The sequence below is a fragment of the Anopheles gambiae genome, chromosome X, assembly GCF_943734735.2.
Source record: "Anopheles gambiae chromosome X, idAnoGambNW_F1_1, whole genome shotgun sequence".
Taxonomy (NCBI): Eukaryota; Metazoa; Arthropoda; class Insecta; order Diptera; family Culicidae; genus Anopheles; species Anopheles gambiae.
This window is the reverse complement of record NC_064600.1, coordinates 26,370,917-26,391,914: the sequence shown is the minus strand read 5'-3', so window position 1 is coordinate 26,391,914 and position 20,998 is coordinate 26,370,917. Positions and strand designations below refer to the sequence as shown.

Below are 20,998 nucleotides of genomic sequence, written 5' to 3'. Positions count from 1 at the left end.
AAGAGGGGTAAAGCGGAGGGATTATTAAACCCTATTCCAAAGGGCGAGGTACCTCTCGATACGTTTCATATCGATCATCTCGGCCCTATACCGTCGACGAAGAAATCTTACAATTACATCCTGACGGTGATCGACGCGTTCAGTAAGTTTACGTGGCTATTTCCTACCAAATCAACGGCGGGTGACGAAGTAGTGAAGAAGTTACAAGTCATCGCAAGTGTTTTTGGCGATCCCCGACGAATAATTAGTGACAAAGGAGCAGCTTTTACATCGTCAATGTTCGCGAGTTATTGTGAAGAGCGTGACATCGAACTACACACGATTGTAACAGGTGTTCCAAGAGGCAACGGGCAAGTGGAACGAGTACATCGCACCATTATTCCGGTTTTGACTAAGCTATCTATCGATAAACCGGAAGAGTGGTACCGACACGTGAATGCGGTGCAGAAGGCGATCAACAGCAGCTGGCAGAGGGCAATCCGAACCAGTCCGTTTGAATTGCTAGTTGGAGTCAAGATGAAAGATGCTGACGGTAACACGTTGCGCGCCATGGTTGAAGCAGAGTTGCAACAGTCGTTCCAAGACGACAGAGACGAGCTACGCAAAATGGCTAGAGATGGAATCCAAGCCATCCAGGACGAAAATCGACGAAGCTACAATCTACGGAAGCGACCGGCGCGTAAGTACGAAAAAGGTGATCTGGTGGCACTTCCCGTGACGCAGTTTGGACCGGGGAGAAAGTATCGGCAGCGGTTTTACGGTCCGTACGTCGTGAAGGAGATTCTGGAGCATGACCGTTTGAGTGTACGGAAACTGGATGACGATGCTGAAGGATCATCGCAGACGACTACGGCTTGCTCAGCCGTGAAACCATGGGTACATCCGGGCCGGATGTAACATCAGGAAGGGCCGTGTAGGATGGGTGACGAATGAACCACCCTGTGGTTCGTGATGACAGCTCGGATGAGAGCAGCGTGACTCGATTAACCGGGGAAACGGTGAACGGACAGCGGATGCGGACAGTCGCACACGGAGATTGAAGTGAAACACACGTGAAGAACTAAAACGATTTTGTTAATTTGAATTGAATAAAGCACTCTTTTCTCTTTTATCCTACATGTATTGTTAAGATAGTTTAAGTGTTTTTGGAATTAATGAATTTTATGAATTACTGAATTGAGCATTGTAATTATTTTCTATGAACTGTGAAAATCCGAAATTTCTGTTTTTACTGCCCAGGAGTAACGGTCGAAAAAGGCCGTATTGCTTAAGATAATTCCTGTTTATAAAAAAAGAACTTATTCGTATCATTCATAGTAATAATGACATTTATTTTGTATCTACGCCTTACATTTCATGTTTGCATCGGTTTAGCATAACGATAGGAACTTTATTAGTTTCAGTTATTCTTCCTTGGTTTTTCAGATTGTATGCACACATTGAGTTAATTGCCATGTAAAGAATTCTACTATTCTTTAAAAAATAATATTAGTATATAGTTCACCACAGTTAGCTTTTAACTTGCGAGGCTTGTCTCAAGTAAACGGTGCCTTTATTGATAAAGAATGCTACAAATCACAAATAATTGATTTTTATTTCCACGAAAGGAAAATATAAAACGTGTTAGGAAAAATAGGAAACATTCATAAAGATTTCGCAATGCACACAAAAATCAAATACAAATTTGCTTTCGCTTAAAACCATAATTCTAATTAGTACGTGGTGGTTTATATGCTTCCGAAAATTACACAACTCTGCGCGGTTGGGGTAACACTCTAGACGGCCTCAACGGAACGTGTCGAAGAGGTAACATTGTAGTAGGGTCAACGTTAGACTCTTGAGAGGAAGAGGATCTAGATGCCGTATTTCTTGTGGGTGCAAGAAGAGTTGTATTATAATTCCAAAGCAAGTGCCGACGTCTAAAGTTGTGTAGATGAATTGTTGCCAGAACGATATTTTCAGCTACTTGTGGTTCTAATTCCATTGGTTTTGCTAAAACTCGCCAGACCTTTACATCAATGCCAAAACCGTTTTCTACCGTTCGACGAGCTCGCGGATGTCTGTAGTTAAAGTGGCGTTCTATTGAGTTTGCGGTATGCATTCCAGCAAAAGGCCGGAGACAATATTCTTTCAATGCAAACGCTTGATCACCAAAAAAAAAAATGGGGAACCTCGATCTCGTAAGGAACTTGTAAAATTTCAGGAGCGGGTATATTTAGCTCCCGGCGCTCCAGTTTCTGGTATATAGCACTTTTTGCTAAAACTCCACCATCAGAAATTCGACCCTGGCAACCGACGTCAGCAAATATAAAATTTGAATTAGCATCCACTATGCCTAGCAAAACAATGCTGAAAGTGCTTTTATAGTTGAAAAACTGGCTCCCGCTATTGGCTGGTTGTTTTAAGGTGACATGTTTTCCATCAATGGCACCAATTAAATGAGGAAAATTCCATTTCTCCTCGAATCCTTTTGAAATCTTCAACCATTCTGTAGCAGTAGACGGCAACTGTAAAGAAAAGTTTTTTGAAAAAAATATTATTAAACAACGTTTTGTTCTTCTTCTATTTGGCGTAACGTCCTACGCGGACATGCCGGCCTATATACAGGCTTTCGGGACTTAATTCATTACCACGTAGTCGGTCAATCCTAGCTTCGGGGGGACGGTCCGTTCTAGGTTTGAACCCATGGCGGATATGTTATTGAGTCCTTCGAGTTGACGACTGTACCAGGACCGCCCCGTTTTGTTATAATCATTACAATAACTCATACATATTCGCGGATATTATTGAATACGTTTGTAGCGGTGGCTTACGTCCCGACACTCATTTTCGTGACTTACTAGATAGTTGCTTTAAAATGTTGCTATACCGCGACATTGGAAAAACGGGCACGAGAAATGTGTTGCCTTCCCTAGAAATTCTTGTGAGCACCGTACATTCCCGCTACGAACAGATTCAATGATACTAGCCATTATCACTGTTATAAACTATGTATTTGTTATGTTCTGCACTATTACTTTTATTAAAACACTTATAAACGAACAATAATAAATAAAAGACACAATGAACAAACAATTAACACTTTAAAACCGCAAGTGCGGTGGCCGCGCACCAGCCGCACCGAGCGCCCCTGCCGAGAGCTCCTGCTCGATCGGCTCGCAAACACACTCTAACTATATGGCGCTCGGCACACACTAAGCCTTGCGCTGCTTAGTGTGTGCGACAGTGTGCGTGTACACTGTCGTCCTCCTGGACGTTGACCGGTGGCACCGCAACTGCCACGGCAAGTCCAGGGGTCGGCACGGCTGCCCACAACAGTATTAAAACGATTAAATCTCTCTGTTTGTATGACAACCTAAAACATTAGTGTTAAGTTCCTTTCTTTCATTTGTTTCGTACACAAAGAGGTACACGCGTTCTTATATAAACGACACATGAACTTATACAATAAAACTTAGACGTTATTCTAACATTTAAAATACAAAAACAAAACATTCCCGCCGTTCCCTACGCGTGTGATTTCTGCTTTTGCCAGTTGTCAAATGCCGGCGTATTCGCCGGTCAACCCCGTTGACCGCGCAAACGATGACCCGGATGGATTGCACAAACACATTGACCAATGACCGCTTACGCGTCAATCGTGAGTTACCAGTATCAAACCATCTCGTCCACGTTAGCCTACAACATTGTTGAAAAACGCGGTGGATTTTTTAGAGAAAACACTTTATTTACTTGGTGTGAGGTTAAATAAAAAAATTAGTCCACATGTACCGATTGTCGAATTTCAACTAACTCGCTAGGAGCCGACCAATCCTCCTCCTTCTCTCCTAATTTACCGTTTTTATCCACCCTCTCACTCTCTTCTCTAGCGTTGTGACCTGACAGACTGTTGGGCACTCACGAGTTTCCAACATTGTCCCCCCAGTGTACCACGGTTGAGGTGGTTGAATTTGTTAGTAGTCCGTTGACGCTAAACGTGTACCCCGCTTAAGCTTATAGCCCGTAAACGCTGAACGTGTACCCCGCTTAAGCTTATATCCCGTTACACAGAAACGTCAATCCCGCTTAACAATGGTGCAACCTCTTTTTTCGCTATCGTAGCCTGCGACACTATCAACCGAGGATACACTTCCCATTATCTGTCAGGTGTTTTCCGTGTATGCGTGTGTGCATTGGTTTGTTTACTGTCTGCTCACTGTTCGATCTGTTGCGTCGTAACCATGCGGTTTTTCGTAACCATGCGTAACCCCAATTGCTCTAAGGAAATTGCACATCCGTGCGTGGACCTATCGTACGTTTAATGGACCGTTTTGACGATGGCTTGACTAACTTGTCCATTCCTATCAGGGTTTACTACCACGATTCCTCACTTAGGCCAACAATTGTTACACGCTACTACAACTATATCCCCTACTTCTGTCGGCCGCACCGGTTCGGACCGCTCGGTTCTGTGGTGAAGTGTAGGTAAGAACTTTGCTACATTTGTTCTATTCTCATCGTTTGCTATCTTCGAATATTTTGCCATCTTCTGTTTTAGAAACGCATCACGCTTGAACGCCTTTTGGTTGTAGGGCAAATTGACGCTGTCGTACCGCCACAAAGGTCCCATTTCGTATCGCTGTCCGTTCGTTTCCCGCTCCAATATCGCCAACGCTCTTTCGTCGTCCCTAGGCCGCAACGGCCGCACTGCTTTATCTGACGCGTGAAACAAGAGAGAGCGTGAAACGGGTGGCCCGAGAAGGACCGGTTTGAAGAACTCGGCTTTGCACTCGCAACCGAGCAAGGCCCATAGACAACCCATCCAAGGCGGGTTTTCGAAGCGACCGGTTCGTTGCAGCTTGCATCCACGGTCTTCAGGGTTCGCGTTATGTTGCAGTTGTCTATTCCTATGAGGATGCGGGGCACGGCGTAAGCGTAGGATTCGAACTGGAGACCTCTCAGATGAGTATAGCGTGCAGTCAGTTGTGCTACGTTTACAGATTGTTCCGGAAGGGCAAGCTCTTTGACCGTGTGTACTTCTGATTGTATATCGCATGCGACATGTTTCTACCCGATATGCGCACCGATAGCCTTACGGAATCTTGTTCTGCTCTTGTTACGTCTCCCGTCCATTGTAGACACAACGGGTACGGTGTCCCTGTAACTCCAAGCTCCAGTGCTAGTCCGTGCTCCATAAACGTGGAAGTAGAGCCGTCATCTAAAAAGGCGAACGTATCTACTCGCCCCCTGGGCCCGTGCAGCGTAACGGGTACGTATTTTAAAATCGAAGAGTCTTTCGGTCCTGAATGGGTAAGAACATTAGCGACACCAGTGTACACGACCTTACCTGAGCCATTTAGATGATCGCGCTGGTGAGGGCTGGCTGGTGTCTGGTCATTCACATGGAGCAGCTCATGGTGTTGTCTGTTGCATCCGTTCACCGCGCACGGTGCTCTTACGCTGCATCCACTTCTATGGTATCCGAGGCATTTCCGGCATATCCTGCGTTCACTTACAAACGATCTCCTGGCGGCAACCGTTGTCCTTTGGAACTGCTCACACTGGACCAGAGTGGGACAATCCCTGCCGCACAAGGGACAGACAGTCAACAATTCTGGTGTAATTTTCGATGAAGATGGGTCACCAAGATTCTCATCCTGCAATACCGTTGCGTTGCAGTAGGCTAGATGAACCCGCCCAGTACCGATCGGTGGCCGTCGATCGAGTTGCGCTGGCGGGGCACGATGGGGTTGAAACCGCTGAGGCTGGGTGCGGCTGTGATGAGTTGGCGGTTCTGGTTGTTGATGAGTTGATTTGCTATTGTCCATCACGGACATCACGTCGACAACACCACAGAGATCTTCTGCTAAGTCACCAACCCATTTTCCAAACTCCAACAGCGTCACTTCCGAAAGTTTACTCCTCGTTCTCGCCCAGTCGATGCATAGGACGGGGGGTAGTTTCCTGACTAACTCCTTGAGTAACGCCACGTCGTACATGTACCCTCGTAACCCGGATGCCGTCATCGCTCCTACCAACCGCTTCACCGCATATCCAAACTCTACGACCGTTGACAACCTTTCAATCTACGGTGGTGCCATCTTTCTGATCTTCTCGGTCATGGACTCCACAATCAGATCTGGTCTGCCAAAACGCGCCTTTAGGGTCGCCATTACCTCATTCAACCCGTCCAGGAAGGACAAAAGGTGGCCTACCGCTTCGAACGCCGCTCCTCTCAACGCATATTGTAGACGGCCGATGTTTTCGTCATCGGTGTAACCACATGCAGTGTTAGTGCGGTTATACGTGGCTATGAAAAGCGACCACGCTTCTGGTTCCCCGGAAAAGACCGGAAGGTCCCGGGGCACCGGTTGACGAGCAGCTATCTGGCTCTGACTCAGTGTGCTGGTGTTGAAATGTGGTTGCACATATTCGTGTTGTGGTAGTATCGTGTGAGCCGAATGTGTATGCGAAGTGTACGTCGGGTGTGTCTGTATAGTGTGCGCTGAGTGAGAATGTGTCGCGTGAGGAAGAGTTTGTGTTGCGTGAGGATGCATCCTTGGTGACGGTAGTGTTGCGTAGATCTGATGCATCGTGTGCGACGGTACTGCAGCATAGGACGATGTAATCGCGGGGTTCGGTTGTGTGTGTTGTGCCGGGACTGCAATGGCGCGATGACCGAGGTCGTTCCTCCCTGGAGCTTGGCCTTGCGATGTTGCGTTTTCCGCTTGGTAGGTACGACGCAAGGATTCTTCGAAACCTTTCACCCGCTCCGCAAACTCCGGGTAATGTGTCCCCCCAGTGCCGCCGTGGTTGGGATGCTCAGCGATGGCCGCCGAGCCATTTTCGTCCTCTTTCATCCCGTAGCATCTGCATCTCGTGCTCAATCTCCTGCAATCGTCGTCTTCGCGATTCCCGAATGTCATCGCGGCCCTGGTTCGCACCGTGGTTTAATGCGTGGAACGGTGAACTTATCCCCTTACTCTGCCCCTCTTTGCGAAGTACCGCAACGTTCGTTGCGGTGGCATCGCTCCTCGGGGTGCTTCCTTCCGTCGTTACAGTGATCGATGTTCCCGGGGAGGATGGATCGTACCTGGGCCCGCCAGAGACGTTACCGCTTTCCTGCGGCGTTTCCGGACTCGCTGGTAGGTTTTGCTCCACCCGAAGCGTACGACGCATTTTGGTTAATTTTTCCGTTCCACTATATATCACTTGCGCGCGCGACTTACTGTGCTTTCCGCTCTGCAAAACGAGTTTTCGATCAACTTTATTTGCTTTTTCGCGCGAATGCTAATTTTTTGAAATGTTGAAAAACGCGGTGGATTTTTTAGAGAAAACACTTTATTTACTTGGTGTGAGGTTAAATAAAAAAAATTAGTCTACATGTACCGATTGTCGAATTTCAACTAACTCGCTAGGAGCCGACCAATCCTCCTCCTTCTCTCCTAATTTACCGTTTTTATCCACCCTCTCACTCTCTTCTCTAGCGTTGTGACCTGACAGACTGTTGGGCACTCACGAGTTTCCAACAAACATTAATGCCCATAAAGGGATATGCGGTTATGTTAGCAATAATAGTAGAAACACCCAATCCAGACTGATAAAATTTTAAACGAAAGTTCCCCAGCACGTTGGAACGAACATTGGGAAAATTAACTGTGCTATAAGACAAAGTTCGTTCCTATTTTTATGGTTCTTCTTCTTCTTCTTTGGCTCAACAACCGATGTCGGTCAAGGCTTGCCTGTACCCAGTTGTGGGCTTGGCTTTCAGTGACTAATTGATTCCCCCCCATAGCAGGATAGTCAATCCTACGTATATTTATGGTTAGTTTTTATGGTTAGTTAGTAAAAAAAAGATTGTCCAGTCAACCTTACGTTTAACTGAGTTTTGTATTTTAAGTAGGGTACAATCTCAATGTGCAATAGTGTTTATATTCAAAAACGTTTTTACATAAATTTATTTCCGTCAATATAATTTTTATACTACGAATTTAGTCATTTCTAGCATAATCCTACGTCAAAAAAAAAAATTAAGCTTTTTGCGTGTTCACAAGGTTTTAATGTTGCAGCCATTTGTTTTACATCGAACATGGTCAGGGCTGTGTGGATTGATGGACAAACTATTCATAGACTTAACAATAGAAAAAGCACTATTCATTCTTTAAAAAATATAAAATACAGGGTTTGTTGGTAACTACGGCAACGCAAACAACAAGCTGTTGTGTAAAACGCAACATGGTTGCGGCAAATAGTTTAGTGCTCTATAAAAATCTGACACAGCCCACGCGCAGACTATATAGATTTAAGTATTAACACTCGTTTACCCCATTCTTTTCGACACATGTAAGCTAAGCTAGTTTTCAACGTATAAGTGACAAGGGCCTGACGTACGCCTTCGGCTATCTTTAGAGCTGCCCTTAAACGAAGGGCTCTGTATCGTTATCTTCGTTTCTCTTCGTTAACTCACCAATCTAGACGGATGCAGTGCGTGCTCGTCCTAAGTACACTAAAAGTTAGCGTTGAATGATTTGCCAAAACGGCTTATAATGTCCTACGGCCTGCCTTATAACATATATCTACATTTTACTTGGCCATGACATTCAAAATTGTCACCCCGAACTCAATCACACCAAACTTACAACACGCTCAGCCACCGCCACGTGCGCAGCCACACTGCAGTAACAGTCAGCAATGTCACAGTTGTCAGCAATAATCGACCGAACCAGCCAGCCGACGACTAGCCAAGTTGTCAGCAATTAGTTCAGATCTAGTTTAGGACTCCATGAGTAAGGAATACATTTTTTTTGTTTTTTTGAAAAACTAGTTTTCTCGCTGGTGTCTTTAATTATTTTGTTCTTTCAATTAAAAACTGATTGAACTGATACAAACTGACTGTCTATTGTTTTGAATTACTGGTGATGATTATGGATCGAAATAAGTTAAAATAATAAATTCAGTAGGCGACAAATCATATATAAGCACATTTAGGATGTTGAAATAAGAAAATGCAATTATGTAGGTTTATTATATTGATACCAAGTAGACGTCCAGTTTACAAGCTGTAGAAAGAGGCAAACTTAAAGTAAACGCTAAATTACTGTGATATATAGTTATGGATAAAGCGATAGCAATTTTTATTGTTGTAATGATCCGAACACAAGTACCTCTGATTTGCAACTGACCCGCCGTTAGTGTGTTAGGATCAGCCGCGCACGCATCTAATGATGTTCACATCCACTATCACAATCCTAATGTGTCACTCGACGAGGATGGTAACTGTGACTGTGTGGATGGCGTACATGTATGCGTGCAATCTTACAGTGCACCGACGTGAAGAACGTAGGCAATTCCCCAGCCAAGGGCAGGTGTGCCTCATGTACATATCTATATCACTTTGTTTCAAAATGAACAGTCGCCTGTTCGTTGGCCTTAACAAGCATAGCAATCAGATTTATTTGATGTATTTGATAAATTGATCAGATATAATAAAAATGAATTAAAATAATGGGTGTTCTTGTGTGGCTTATTTAGAATTAGTTATTAATTTATTTAGCAAGCACTGACGCAATAAAAGGCCGATTTATTATTATTATTATTATTATTATTATTATTATTATTATTATTACCAAAAGAAATATTCTCAACCTGTGGTTGCGTTAGTGACATGACCTGAATAGTTGTTTATTGCAATAAGTTCATTTGTTAAATAGCATAACAGCAGTTTTTAGGCAATATATTAGTTTTAGAAAAATAGACTATAATAACACGAGCACCAGAAAACGAAACCAAACTTAAAATTACTATATATACAAACAGCTTAGATAAAGTGGTCATCTTATAAGTGAGAAGAGAGTATTAGTATGGAACTGTTGCCAAATTAAATCAGTGAAATAATACCTTAACGTATTCCTTCAATTCATTTATTATGTGTGTACAAACATCACGCAACATCACTAAAACAAATGGTAATATTATTATCATTTTATATCGTTCAAATATTGCATAAAACTTACCCTAAACAAAAAAGCAAGAGATTCATATGAGTCTCCCGAAGCTAAAAAGCGAAGCCCGATGCATAATCGTTGCTTCGGGCAGATCGAAGGTCGCATTGTTGTATCTTGTCGCTCAATTTTTGGACCAATCCGATTTAAAAGATAGTAAAATTCTTCGCGATTCACACGTAGAAAACTTTCTAGCCGGTTGTTTGGTCCTTCGCCATCTATCGCCCTAAACAGCCGGGTCCAAACGCTTTCCCTCTCCAGAAATAGATCGGTCATCCAGCAGCGCCGTGCATTTTCCTCTTGCTGCAGTTCTTCGTCTTCCTCTTCTATGAGTATCAACATGAGAGTAGCCACTTCAGCCGCTAAAGTTGGAAGAAGTTGATTTATTTCCATTTTTCCACTGTAAAAAAAAGAAACTTTGTGTATCACGGCAAAAACACAACCGGAGTGATCTCCGCATAATATAAACACAACCAACTATGTTTGACAACCACAATATGACAGCTGAACATACACGGATTGAAAAGGTCCCAAACGATAGCTACATCGTGTAGCTACATTTGACAAATAGAACAAATGAAAATGTGTAGCTGTCATTTGTAGCCGCATACATGAATGCAGCGTGTTGGGCCAGCTTTATACTTATCTCAGGAGCAATAATCGATAAAAACCCAATACCGCGCTGTAAATAAACCAGTGACAGTTCGAACATGCGACCTGGGAACTGTGGGTCGCTCCACACTCTTTATGTCAGTTTCAATTGGTGTTGTTTTCATTTATGGCGGTTTGTTTACATTTCGTTGCGGTTATCATCAGTTCCCGTGGTTCGATATTCGGTCGAGCTTTCTTTTCGTCAACCTCATCGTGACGATCGTGGTGCTCGGTGGACTGTTGGCAACGATCGAAAAGCATCTGCCCACTGCCATCCGGCAGACGTTTGCTGCCCTCTGGTCGGTGGCCGGATTTGCCGTCATGATGTAGCCAGCGCGGGACTACGTAATCGCCTTCCTCGATACGTTGGCAACCAACAAGCGTATGGTGCGCACCACGCCTACCGAGACGATGGCATGACGGCATGCCATGACGCTGATCACGCTGCAGTGTTTGCGCCGGTTCCACAAGACCTGGTTCGTGCAGGTGTTCTCGAGCAAGCTGAAAATCACCCACCAGTTGTACGTGGAACACTTTCACAACTATCCGAAGCAAGCTCGTCAGGAAAACACTCGTCCCGTTCGTTCTGTGAGATCGACGGTGAGGGTGCGGATAGTATCGTTCCGGTTGTTGGGCTTTTTTTAGGATCGAAAAAATGGTATGGTTGGTGTCCGGCTTTTTTTAGGTTGCTGGTTCCCGGCTGATGGGATTCAGCTGGTTTTCCTGGATCTTCTGTGAATGCCTTGTTCCACGGACCGGTCGTCGATGCACTCGAGGTGCACCGCATTGACGAGCGGCAGTAGCAGGATGCAATCGGCGCGGCCGAGCTAGCAGCGAAGCCGGTTCTCGGTGAGCCATTCACGCCGAATGAGGGCGGTCAAGAGCCGGCTGCATACGTTCGATATATTCGCTACGCGCACGATCAAACTGTGTAACGATGCCGAGTGTGTCCGGCCATCGCGACTAGAAGCATAGCGGAAGTTAAGTTGCGTCGTCTATTGTGGTGCGATGCACTGTATGTTCCGGGTGTGCGATTGAGCTTCATGTTTGTTTCTTTTTTGTTCACAGACACCGTTTCATCAACAACTGGCATGACTATCGGCGCACGGTCGGTGGCTCTAGCGAAGGGGAGGGTGCGTTCCAATCGGCTGGCAGGACACAGATCGGATCGGTTAGGACAACGATCGGCATAGTACGGCTCGCGACCCGCATGTGGCTATTTGTTGACTAGGTGGAGGCTCTTTATCGTTCACACATTTTCAATAATTTTCATACATGTTCTCTTTTGGTTAATCTAGTTGCCTCTTCAAGTGCAAATCTACGAACATGTTTAGAAGATTTGGCTCTTTCGGTCGCAACGTTTGCCGAGTCGCTGGGGATATTGGATTGTAAGGAATGAATATACTGTCCGCAGGAACCAGATGATGACATCACCAAGGAGCTAATGCGCTAAAGCTTATCAGGAGGAGGCGAGAATGGTTTGATGTTTTTGGCACAGCTCCCACGTATCATCCATACCACACCAAATCATTATGGCGCAGCCGTGAATATGTACAGCGTCATCCTGCTCGGGTAGGATGGTGACGGTCTCCCGCTCGGTATATCTTGACGGCAGTATAACGCAAGGCAAGTATACATATAGTTTCTGTACGTTTAATAAGTGTAAAGAATGCTAATATCTTTGTTTCTTTTTCAAATTTTCAGAATCAAATGAACAATATACAAGGTGCACTAAACATACACTGGACTCTGTTTGGAACGGGTCTAGTAAAAGTATTTGTTAGTGGTGCGTGCATATTATTATGTGCACCTATTTTATTTTTCCTATGTTGTTACCGATCGAACCGACCGAACCCAGTAGAATAAAAAATATGATTACATTACATATTCCAAATGTGGCTACTACACCCTATTGCCAAACGAAAGAAAAACAAATAGGCTATCAATTGGTGAGTAATGCGATATATTTATACAATTTCAGTTAAAAAATGAGTAGTATATTTGATGCAATAATTATATTTGTGTTTATATAATGAATAATTTTAACATGTAAATAACGTTATAGTGCAATAAACACTTGCGATAGTGTCACGATTGTGTGCATGATTGTGTACACAGTTCCAAATCAACTTCATTATCTGTTCCATTAGATAATTTGTTAACTGATTCAAATTTCAATTACAGTTTTCTTATGCTTGTTGCGTGGTTTTAACTATAACGGAACCATGGCCCTTAATAATACTCCTAGATGTTGTTAATATATAGTTACGTGCACCATAGTGACACGCAAGGCTCACCTCACCGCTTGAATTAACCATTGATCCGCTGAACAAGCGGAGAACATCGGACGATCGCGACCAAGAAGAAATACTGTTCTATGGATTACGCACCTGCGGCAAGTGCTAGGATCGATTGTCTATAACCAATTGTCTTGTCCGCATTTTGTTCGACCCGAGAACCGCAGCCAACACAACGAGCGTAACAAACAACGGCCTCACATACGCTCTAACACAACGTTTGGTTTTATGATTAGCAAATCTGATGTTAATTATTACTCAAAGTTCGTGCTTTCTCACGAGTATACGTAAATTATTTTTTTTTTACCCAAATGGTGTTGCTCAACAAACACATAATTATATGTTTGAATAGTCCATGCGTATATTAAGCACAATAAAATCTTATATCTAATTAAACCAAACTAATACTAATACTAATCCTTTGCTAACGTTAAACAAAAGAAAAAAAAAGGCACTGGTCACATTATAAGGCAAACAGGGAGGTACATGATGCATAAAATAAACTCATCCATTCTATTCCGTTTGGTGAGTGTTTTGCTCAGCAATCTCATTCACCAGATGTTTCATGATCTGTGCGTTGAAGGACGTGCGTGAGTTACTGAGCACTTGCCTGTCACGGGTTAGCATGATACAACATTAATGTTTCGTCTATATGCTTGGCTATCGTAGGATGTTACGCAGTGACTGTTTCTTACAGTTAGATGAAGGAAAACGAATACCTTAGAAAATGAAAAAGAATGTAAAACAAACAAAATAACGTTTAAAAAAAAACATAAGAGATACAGTAAAAAGTAAATGAGCATGTGGTTACTTACCGATAGTGTGTTGTGGCATGTGTACTGAAAAACGATTCTCTATCATTTCGCGTGTAATTCCAACATGTAGCACGAACTCATGCGGTAGGGAACATGCAAAAAAAAAGAAACATTTAAGTTTACAAATTTTGTTACCGTCTTGTACTGGTGATGTGAAATAACTTACCGCAGGGGAAACCCCACGATAAGAGACGTTTCCTTTCTTATCGTGAACACTGTCGGATGGTTGGCGTTGTAGATTCCTTTTCCCGCTGCCACTTAAATCCGGATCGACGCGTAGGTCGGCGAGCTCGTGTGGCAAGAGGCATGCAAATAGTAAGAAAAATAAAAAAAAATATTAATAAACTGCCTACATTGTCTCTTGCAAACCGATCGCTATGATGTATCAATACTTACCGCAGGGGAAACCCCCTCGACTAGTGAGGTGTGCTACCGATTGGGGAAATCGGTCGGATGGTATGCGGTGTACTAGATCTATCCCTTATCCCGCTTGCCACTTAAAACCGGATCGACGCGTAGGTCGGCGAGCTCGTGCGGCAGGAGGCATGCAAATAGAAAGTGTTAGGAAACGAAGGAAATTGGGTTATCATCTCGTGCAAGCCGATCGCTATGATCTAGAATTACTTACCGCAGGGGAAAACCCCCGATAAAAAAATCGATGTTTTCAACTGCGCTGCCTTAAAATCTTAGAAAGGGATTTGTTTTAAAATTTAATTTCTTTTTTTTTTACAAGGAGGGGAAATGTAGAATACACCTTAGCAAGGTGCCATCAAAACCTCCTCCTTGGGTCCGTTTCGCAGCTAAGCTTCTCTGGACCAAATGAGAATCTGCTTTGAGTGTACCTGCTTAAAAAAAAGAAAACTAATTATTAAAAATGTTCGATTTGGTTCCCCAAGGCATCTATCAAGGCGACAAACACATCATCATTGCATTTCCGGAAGATATGCTCAGCAAAATATTTGTCCATGTTGCTTTTAATATTAGTGCCTTGTTTTCTCAAAAATGCCTTCAACCATCTCCAAACATTCTCAATCCGTTGTGTGTTGATATTGTTATCATCTGGATTGAGGAAATTTCTGGAGTGGTTGACACATTCGTGGGGATATCCAAGCTCCTCCAGCCCATTATAACCTTTCCAGAGATCGGTCATAATTTTCGTTCCGGGTTCAACATGCCGAACCACCAGATCGCTCAAAACGGCAAGCGAGCGTTTCGGGACACGCTCCAGGAAAATGGCCTTATTTTCCCGGCATATCCCACCCACAAGCCACTGAGGACCGGAACTACCGACCCGGCCGACGTTGTACTTTCGACGAGTGATGACAGTTTCGTCGATTTCCACCGTCATGCCAGGGCCCCCTATCTTCTCTCGTGTACGATCGAATGTTTCCCAAAGAAAACTTCGGATCGTATCGTACCACGAGAGAACCGTGTTGTGGGAGAGGCCAGTCTCCAACGCACAACGAGTTGAGTTGGCCCCATTGGCCCACTCGTAACAACAACGCACAAGGCTCCTAAGCGAAGCCTTGTGGTTGGCAAATATGGACCTGGTCCGGATGCTGCTGGTCCCGCCGCATTTGTAGTCGGGACATACATACCTGTAGCCGTCGATGCTTTTGTAGGGAGTTAGCTTCATTTCCTTTGGACATCTCGGGCACAATTGAACCGGCTGCAGAAGAGCCCGCTTTTGCATCCACTCGATCGCTTGTTCACGGTCCTGAAAAATATCAGAAAGCATATCAGTATTGTAAGCCATTTTCAATTGCCTCTTTGCGCTTTGCAAAATATGCACAAGTGGCGCCAAATATTGTGTATGTGTGCGGTATATCGATGGGGATACAAACCAGGGTTAAGATATGGGTGAACAACGGTAGCACTGCTTAAATTTGCAAATGTAGGAGCTGGTTTAAAATATAATATTTATTGCGGATACACATTGAAAGGGATTCATAATTAATGCAGAACATAAATGTATTTACTCAAATATACTTTCGTTATATTTTTATTTATGAGTTTTCAAATATTTTCATTTCATGAACACTGTCCGTCGCACAGTTACCTTTGCAATTACCGTTATTTTTAAAAATTCACATACGCACGCAGGCAATCAATGATATCGTAGTGTACGTGGTTAGCTCTCATACTGAAAAGGTAAACAAACCATTTCAGTTTGTTTACCACTAGAAAACAGGTGTTTTGTGGGATTTGTGCTTTATTTTATTACAATAATCGTTTGGTTTTTTACTATCTCTCGGTATTTTATTACTTGAATCTACTATGACAGTGTGCCCTGTGTGGAATTGAAACGCGTCGACAGTTGTTTGACCTTCTTCCGTTTTGTTTTCCTTGCGTTATCGGAAGAATTAGATTATTACCTTCCGTGTACCATTAATATAACATTGGTTTCGTTAAGCTTGCTGAAAATTGAACTACTAGCAGACCAATTCGCCGCCAGACAACGGTCATGTTGGGCCCCTCGGAATCCTCGCTCCAAAACCCGATGAAGCAGCTGATGATTATTGATGGTAAGCATGCATTTTAATTATTGTGTGCGGCTAGGGCTGATGAGCGCAGCTTTACCACACAATATTACTTCTCAGTCTGAATTTCTCAATTTCCATTTCGAGTGATTGCATCACCCGGTTACATAGAAGCAGCTGGTGCTGTATCGAAATCAGATACCACGAGCAGATGCCGATGGACGAGATGCTGCCACCATCGGCCATAAAGAACCTGGGGAAAATCAATTTTATTTCCGGCAATCCTTTCGCACCTACATTGGATGTGATAATTTCAGGGCAATCACGTTGCCTCCCATTGTTGGATAACAAATCCCACGGACGTGCTTCAGCTTGGCACGAACCGGGTTTGGGATTATATTGGCGACAACTTTGTGTACTATTTGCTGCAGAACAAATCTAACGGCAAGCTGCCCCCGACAATCACCCGGCCATCTTCTGTCTGGCAGAGGAAATCACGCAATTCAAAGTAAGTCAAAATAAGCGCTTTAACGGATGTGGGGTCGATCGATGGACGCTATAAGAAGCACCTAACTATTAAAATTTTCCGACGTTCTCTTTTTTTCCACAGATAATCAACAGTTTGGAAAAAGTAGTACAAGCACACGTAGAAAGGAGTAGCACACGTGATTGCCGGTTCGGAGCTTCAGAGTGTGGAATCAATGGGACGGTAGTGATTCCGGTGGACTCAGTGACCAGCGACGGATTAGCGCTAGGAGATGGATAGTTTAACGAACCCAATGGAGAAAACCCCGTACCACGATTTTAACTTTTCTGCGCTCCGAAATATAGTAATAAATTGGATAAACCTTCGTACTTTATGCGTTCAGGTACAATTTCCTACACATTGCGTGGTGCATTTTGCGTTTATCTTAAGGATCGCACTATAACTAACTTTCGTTTACTTTTAATTTTTAATTCATGAGCACTACGAAGGAGTGCTTTACTGATGAGTGGTACAACTGATCAGATTTGAAAGGGTTCGTTTTATCTATTTATTTCTTAATTAAGATGGTGATAATAATGAGCAGCTGCTGCTTCGCGTACAATGTTGCGGTCTTATTTTTTTTCGAAAGATACGTGAGTTTGTTTAATAAAAGTCATTGTTTACATTTATAGTTTTTACATTTATAGCTAAATTTTAAATTTTAGATTCTAATTTTCTAAAAAAAAAATTTTCTCAAATTTTTAATAATTTGTGTTAATTTTTGTTAGGTTAGGAACATAGGTAATAAGTATTATTTAAGCATTTGTGTAACCAAAAGGTAGACAAATAAATATGAATATGAATATGAATATGAATAGTTCATGGCTATTTAAATCGAATCTAATACTTTTGACCCAATACTACGTAACACTCTTGCTAATAAGCTTTGTGATAATATACGTAAATATCGTGCTATTTACAGTGCGGTAATTTGCATTTGCATTTCTGTTGGCCGTATGATTACAACATGCCCGTCATGGGGTTCAAGCCCCAAATGGACTGTGCCCCCATATGTAGGACTGACTATCATGCTATGTGTAATCAGTAAAGCCAGAGAGAACTGGTACGAAGCGGAGTAGTGGATCTTTGTCATCTGAACGTCCAGGCAATCACGAACACCCGGAAGGGTACATTTGGAACCGTTTGAGCTTAGAAGCCTTACCTAGGGTAGGGGGACGAAACTAAGGTCATGAAATAAGTTGGTTGACAAAGTTTTAGGAAGTTTAACGACCTATTTTGGCAGTTCGAACGAATCTAAAATGCTATGATCGGTTGTGGTTTATTTATACTACGAAAAGTTATTGATTTGGTACAAAATTTTGTGGCGTTCTAATTATAATACATTGATACGTGATTGATTTTCCTATTGATCCGTGTCCTGCAACTGACAGCATCTGAGATCGTGGAAGACCGTTAAGGGTTTCGGGAGCGATCGAGCTACCGAGAAGGGCACTCGATCATAGGCTACGACCCAATACACACAACAATCCCGATCACGTTTATCTTATTTTATTAGAATATAAGTGTTTGATACCAAAGATCCGCGAGTGTCCCTAATCCCTCTATTGTGCACCTTGTCCGAAACACAAAAATAAAAACTCTGGGTTTTGTGGACTAAGTTGTTTTGGGTGCTGGAGTACAAAGTATGTGGTAAAGTGTGAGTTTTGTGTGTGTGGAGACCTTCAGAAATATCGCTTAGAGTGTGTTGTGTTATAATGCGTATGCTGTTTCTGCCTTGGCTTAAAGTGTGTCTATCTTTCCTTACGCTGCGCTATTGGCTATACGATGTGATGCGTTCTTGGTCTACCTTACTCAATTGCAGTAACGCCTGTTTTGCTTGTGCTGCGTGTTTTTGGTTGTTTTTGTATGAACGGTGTGACCTGAACTAGTTTGCTAAGTTTATTAAAATGTGTTGCTAAGAGTCTATATTTGGTAGTGTGGTTTATAATGTGTTCTGCATAGCAGATATGCTATGACGTGTACATAGCAGATGGTACATGGTGGTTGCAATCACAGACAGGTGGGCAATCAAGTGTATACCTTCCTTAAACACCTACACTCCAAGTATGTCCTTCGTAAACTCCTTAGCAACAGAGCAGCTCTGCTGTGACGTCGGGTGCATAGAGGTCGGCATGTTGTTTGGTATGGTGACAACGTGTAACGGCAGCGCAGGAAAGTTCGCCTGAGCATTGGACGGTACATCGCGGAAAATGAGCAGCCATAGCTCTTGTGCAGAAGGTATCAAAGATCCGAAAAGGACTAAACAAAAGGGAGAGAAGCATATTGTTAGTAGAGAAATGGAATAAATAATGTCAATGTGAAAATAATTACCTTTCCTTTTAGTGATAGTATAAACAATTGTAAATTACGGATTTTAAATTGATAGAATAGAACTAGCATTTCACTTTCCTTCGATTCAGCACTTCCTTTTCACAGTCCTGCCATTGTTATAGGTTGCCAAATTTTTCGGATCCTGGCTGCAGCTCACCATCGAAGTATGCATCGTAACGCAGACAAGTTATGCTACACTTCATCAAGCTAACGTCGTGTCGCACTGAGAAATATTGTGGTAACCTTTCTTGCTGGGATATACGGCCAGCATGCTGTTAATAAGCTAAAGTAATCGTATCCTATTACGACAGCAATCAACAGTCCTCTGTAATCCTCAGCATGAGAATCTGCTCCGGAGGATCTGCCGGTCGGATACAGCTAAGGCGATTGCAACCGTCGCTGGGATGATCGTGTTCAGGGAAAGAGGTTAACGCTATTAGAAATGGTTTTCACACACAACATATATCTGGCTACATACCTCAAGGTAACCGTGTTACGGTGATTGAAAGTTGGCTCATTTTCGGGTTAAGTTCCGGCAGCATCGCACCCCGATATCGAGATCGAGATGAAACGCTGTTTGTGTCTCCTGCTTAAGCGACTTGTAAAGGTTTACGCGAGCAGGAACTAAATGAAGATTTAGCTTTTAGGGGTAATAATACCTAATACCTAGCGATTTGTGGTTTGGACTATCAACTAAATAATTTAAAAAAATACAAATTACTAAACTATAACAAATTAACCAAGTACGACCGGTCCTATGACAGGTGAAGTGGCTTGCGTACTTATTACTTTGATTAAAGTTATTTGTAAGATTACCACCGTTGCTAATTAGTAAATATAGCTATCGATGCTTATTATAAGAGTGTATAATAATACAATGGAATAGCTTAATTATAACAAATCCCACAAAACACCTGTTTGCTAGTGGTAAACAAACTGAAATGGTTTGTTTACCTTTTCAGTATGAGAGCTAACCACGTACACTACGATATCATTGATTGCCTGCGTGCGTATGTGAATTTTTAAAAATAACGGTAATTGCAAAGGTAACTGTGGGACGGACAGTGTTCGTGAAATGAAAATATTTGAAAACTCATAAATAAAAATATAACGAAAGTATATTTGAGTAAATACATTTATGTTCTGCATTAATTATGAATCCCTTTCAATGTGTATCCGCAATAAATATTATATTTTAAACCAGCTCCTACATTTGCAAATTTAAGCAGTGCTACCGTTGTTCACCCATATCTTAACCCTGGTTTGTATCCCCATCGATATACCGCACACATACACAATATTTGGCGCCACTTGTGCATATTTTGCAAAGCGCAAAGAGGCAATTGAAAATGGCTTACAATACTGATATGCTTTCTGATATTTTTCAGGACCGTGAACAAGCGATCGAGTGGATGCAAAAGCGGGCTCTTCTGCAGCCGGTTCAATTGTGCCCGAGATGTCCAAAGGAAATGAAGCTAACTCCCTACAAAAGCATCGACGGCTACAGGTATGTATGTCCCGACTACAAATGCGGCGGGACCAGCAGCATCCGGACCAGGTCCATATTTGCCAACCACAAGGCTTCGCTTAGGAGCCTTGTGCGTTGTTGTTACGAGTGGGCCAATGGGGCCAACTCAACTCGTTGTGCGTTGGAGACTGGCCTCTCCCACAACACGGTTCTCTCGTGGTACGATACGATCCGAAGTTTTCTTTGGGAAACATTCGATCGTACACGAGAGAAGATAGGGGGCCCTGGCATGACGGTGGAAATCGACGAAACTGTCATCACTCGTCGAAAGTACAACGTCGGCCGGGTCGGTAGTTCCGGTCCTCAGTGGCTTGTGGGTGGGATATGCCGGGAAAATAAGGCCATTTTCCTGGAGCGTGTCCCGAAACGCTCGCTTGCCGTTTTGAGCGA

The 20,998-nt window shown here is 43.1% G+C and overlaps 2 long non-coding RNA genes across 2 annotated transcripts; one reads left to right on the top strand and one right to left on the bottom strand.

Annotated features, from left to right (window-relative positions):
• Positions 1-13,027: 13,027 nt before the first annotated feature.
• Positions 13,028-15,462, bottom strand: LOC133393794 (uncharacterized). Its single transcript, XR_009766400.1, has 3 exons — positions 14,140-15,462; positions 13,744-14,032; positions 13,028-13,647 (listed from the first exon to the last, which is right to left on the bottom strand). It is a non-coding gene; the product is annotated as an uncharacterized LOC133393794 (long non-coding RNA).
• On the top strand, positions 15,361-17,311 carry LOC133393792 (uncharacterized). Its single transcript, XR_009766398.1, has 3 exons — positions 15,361-16,268; positions 16,371-16,731; positions 16,834-17,311. It is a non-coding gene; the product is annotated as an uncharacterized LOC133393792 (long non-coding RNA).
• Positions 17,312-20,998: the final 3,687 nt, after the last annotated feature.